Genomic DNA, 4,645 nt, shown 5'->3' on the forward strand with positions numbered 1-4,645 from the left:
TATCTCTCTCTCTCTCTTCTTTCTTTCTCTTTCTCTCTCTTTCGTTCTTTCTTTCTTTCTCTTTCTTTCGCTTTCTATCGTTTTCTCTCTTTGTCTTTGTCTTTCACACTCACACGTATAACACACACACACACACACACACACACACACACACACACACACACATACACGCACACACAACATACTGACACACACACACTCAAACACACGCGCGCACACACACAGAGACACAAACGCACAATTACCCTCATACCCACATACCCACACACATACACACACACACACACACATACACACACAAAGATACAACGAGAGAGAGAGAGAGAGAGAGAGAGAGACAGAGAGAGACAGAGAGAGACAGAGACAGAGAGACAAAGACAGAGACAGAGAGAGAGAGAAAACCCTCAATCAAATGGCCCACTTTTCTATCCACCTCTCTTCTATGCACCAACAAGCCTGTGCATTGAACCCGAACCACACAGCCACACACCCTGACAGAACACTCCCGGCGGGTTCCCGTCGAACCCAGGCCGCACCCTGCCACCCTCCCTGGCACCTGCAGCTGTCGCTTTGAGGGGAAAACCTTGTAGATGCAATATAGTGTTTAACGCTATCCGTACGCCCTGGGGTCATTTTGTACCCCCGGGGTTGTATTCTTCACATTTTAGAATACTTCTAGTACGAAGATCTCTTTGAAACTTTCAGTATTTCCCAAAAAAATCATTTTGAAACGAGTGATTTGCTCTTTGGAAAGTGATGCTACAGAGTTCTCCACATCGTATGGATACAATAGTAAAACACGACGTAAGGATAGCGTAAGGATAGGGTTAAGACGGCCATCCTTCTTACACAGCTTGACGTTATACACCCTGTCATAATTGTGAAGAAGACACACGAAAGGGAAATGAGAACTGGCCGTTTGTACTGGTGATTGCCTAATACTGGTGGAAAATAGAGTAGTTTCAACTGTATATTATTATTGTTAAGTCTGGGTCAAACCCACATTTCTAGAAAAATATTCTAAATGAAAATGCCCACATTTTTTTCTACATCCGTATTGGTTTCCTATCAATATTTCAGTCTGTATTTTTAAAAATCATTACTGTTGCCTTTCTTACCGAGCATCAGGGTATAGGCCTCGAATAAACACTTCCTACCGTTTTTCTATCCTGGGCTAGCCTTTTGATGTTATTCTATGTCTTCCCACTTTTCTGTACATCAATTTCTGTGATTCTTCCTCAGATTCCGCGCAGTCTTCCCCTTGATCTTTTATTCAACGAATAGATTAACAATATTGAAACTGTACAATTATAATACAGTTATTAGTTGTTAATAATAGTCTTGATGGGGGCATTAAACCAAGACCATTTCACCAATTTTATAAGTTGTTAAAAGTGGTGTCTTTTTTAATTTCAATATTGCGACAAAATGTGATTCAGTAAGATACTACGTTTTCCACCAAAGCGTCAGTGCTCACCTGTGCACAATGCACGCGCGTTCCCTTGTACCTCCAGGGATCCCGGCAAGTTTTACGTCATGACTCCGTCAGCTGTTAGACGCAGCAGACGCTGCTACAAAGTCCAGACCCCAATTAATGCCACCCCACTCCCCTCCTTCCAAGTCCCCTCCCGACAATTAAAAAAGAAGAGAGAGAAACAGCGAAAGAGAGGGGGACAGACAGACAGACAGAGAGAGAGAAAGAGAGAGAGAGAGAGAGAGAGAGAGAGAGAGAGAGAGAGAGAGAGAGAGAGAGAGGGGGGAGAGAGAGAAGAAAAAAGAAAAGAAAAAGTATTTCATCAGATTTAAATTTAGGGAACACGCCACTAATTTAAAGAAACACTGGCATTATTACAGCAATTTCTCTATCATTCCTAGACTTGAATTTCAAGACCATGAACTCTCCGGTTTTGTGATAGAAAACGTATCCTTGTGTACCAAAAAAGAAATTTTACCAGGGAGGCAAAACTAACTTGTGTGTGTGTTTCAACTTAACTAAAATTTGATCGATCTGAATATTTTATGTCAATATTCACTGCACAGTCTAACTTTTGTCTGGTTTGCTGAGGTATGCAATAATAAACAGTTATGGAGTAATTGATTAAACTTACTTTTGTCGTAACAATAAAATCGATATTAAATTAGGTCGCAATGCATATTTTCAAAAACCTAAAACTTCCTTGATTTTGACTGTTCTGCTATGGAACCAAGATAGAAAGACATGCCATGAAAAGGGGTTTTTCTCCTATAAAAAAAAACAATACTTGTGTTGTCTTAAGACGACAGAACTGTCATGGGTGCCGTTGTTGGCTCTGAACGAAAACTGGGTTTCAAAACGTGCACACTGTGGATCGGGCCAAAACTCCGAACTTAAGGGGGGGGGGGGGACACAATTCTTCCTATTGTTGAAAGACCCGTCCCGCTGCAAGTGGTCATACGAGAGAGAGAGAGAGAGAGAGAGAGAGAGAGAGAGAGAGAGAGAGAGAGAGAGAGAGAAGATACATAGAGAGAAAGATAGAGAAAGTGTGTGTGAGTGTGTGTGTGTGTGTGTGTGTGTGTATGTGTGTGTGCGTGTGTGAGTGAGAGAGAGAGAAAGAGAAAAAGAGAGAAAAAGAGAGAAAGAAAGAAAGAAAGAGGGAAAGAAAGAAAGAAAGAAAGAAAGAAAGAAAGAAAGAAAGAAGAAAGAAAGAAAGAAAGAAAGAAAGAAAGAAAGAAAGACAGAAAGACAGAAAGACAGAAAGAAAGAAAGAAAGACAGAAAGAAAGAAAGAAAGAAAGAAAGAAAGAAAGAAAGAAAGAAAGAAAGAAAGAAAGGAGCTAAGCACTTACAATCAGAATTAAGAAGTAATTAGCTGCGAGTAACCCCCATGTACAGATCTGAGCTCAGGGCGTGAACCATGAGACCTCTGTGTCAGACAGCTGGCCCGCCTCCCCTCACCTGTTCCTCCACCACCATACGCCTCAGGGACTCTCTGGTCTGAGACTCAACACAGCACACGTGCGTCACTCACATCACTAGACTGTCTGTCTCTGAAAATGTCAGGGCCAGCCCCCTATTTGTTGTTGTTGTTGTTGTTGTTTGGGGGGGGGGTTAATGTTTTACGGCGCTCACAGCTGCATACGGTCAAATGAGCGCAAAGGGGTGGATGTCAACCGAGAAGTCCAAATTTTAATGAAAAATCAGGCTTACTCTGCTCACCTCTCTAGCCTCAACATAAAGAGATTAAAAGTAAGTTCTAAGCTCCTTGCCTCAACAGCATAAAGTCTGCTTCGACTATCAACTATCAAGGCACCCCGGAAATAACCGTTCACAAGAGAGTGACAAACATGCGAAAAAAAAATAGAGGCAAAATGACGATAGTAAGGAAGAGAAAAGAAAAAGCAGCAGTTCCCCCTATGTTGTTCCTGCACAGTATGAGCATGGCATTGATGAATCAGCCCATTTACAATTCTACTGTACATAAGAACATGTTAATATCCCCCTTTGGGAATGGCCTTAAGACAAGAGTGGCTCTGGAAATGTCAGGGCCTGCTCCTATCTCAGATCGCTCGCTGGAACTTATAGCAGAACATCTTACTTTTTCTTCACCCTTGGAGGTCGGGGTGAAAACTGGGGTGCAGTTGGTGGTTGGGCGGTTTTCTTTCTTGTTTTTGTTTTTGGGTTTATTTGTTTGTTTGTTTGTTTGTTTGTTGTTGTTGTTTGTTGGGGGATGGTTTTGTTTGTTGTTGTTGTTGTTGATGTTGTTTGTTTGGGGGGAGATGTCTACTCTCTTCGTCTTTTTTTCTTCATCGTTCCAGCTGTGTGCTGTTTTAGACCCCACTCCTCGATTATGACGCAAATCAGAAAATAAAACCTCAGTGATTTCCAGTCACTGAAATGTTGGTTAGTGCAAAATGAAACTGAAAGTCTGCCGGACTCGGGCATTTACCGGTTACCGAGATGATTTTGGGCGGGAGGGAAAGATTTTCCAGCAGCCTTCACAGATGTGACAAAATCTCTCCAAGAGTTGGATACTGGAGTCTGTACTGCGAGATGGCACGCAGCTCTCGTTTCGTTAGGTTGTGTGTGTGTGCATGTGTGTGTGTGTGTGTGTGTGTGTGTATGTGTGTGTGCATGTGTGCGTGCATGTATGTGTGTATGTGTGTGTGTGCATGTGTGTGTATGTGTGTATGTGTGTGTGCATGTATGTGTGTATGTGTGTGCATGTGTGTGTGTGTGCATGTGTGTGTGCATGTGTGTGCATGTGTGTGAGTGTGCATGTATGTGTGTGCATGTGTGCGTATGTGTGTGTGCACGTATGTGTGTGTGTGCATGTATGTGTGTGTGCATGTATATGTGTAAGTGTCTGAGTATGTGTGTGCATGTATGTGTGTGTATGTGTGTGTGTGCATGTATGCGTGTGTGTGTGTGTGTGCCTATGTGTGTGTATGTGTGTATGAGTGTAGGTGTGTGCATGTGTGTGTGTGCATGTGTGTGTGTATGTGTGTGTGTGCGTATGTGTGTGTGTCTGCAAGGCGGAAAGTTACACGAGCTTTACGGGGTCCGGTGTTTTAACGATCCCAAGTAATCCCAGTTGTGTGTCTGTGTGTATGTGTGCCTCTGAGTGTGTCTGTGTGTGTGTGTGTGTGTGTGTGTGTATGTGTGTGTG

The sequence above is a fragment of the Aplysia californica genome, unplaced genomic scaffold (assembly GCF_000002075.1).
Source record: "Aplysia californica isolate F4 #8 unplaced genomic scaffold, AplCal3.0 scaffold00045, whole genome shotgun sequence".
NCBI classification, from domain to species: domain Eukaryota; kingdom Metazoa; phylum Mollusca; class Gastropoda; order Aplysiida; family Aplysiidae; genus Aplysia; species Aplysia californica.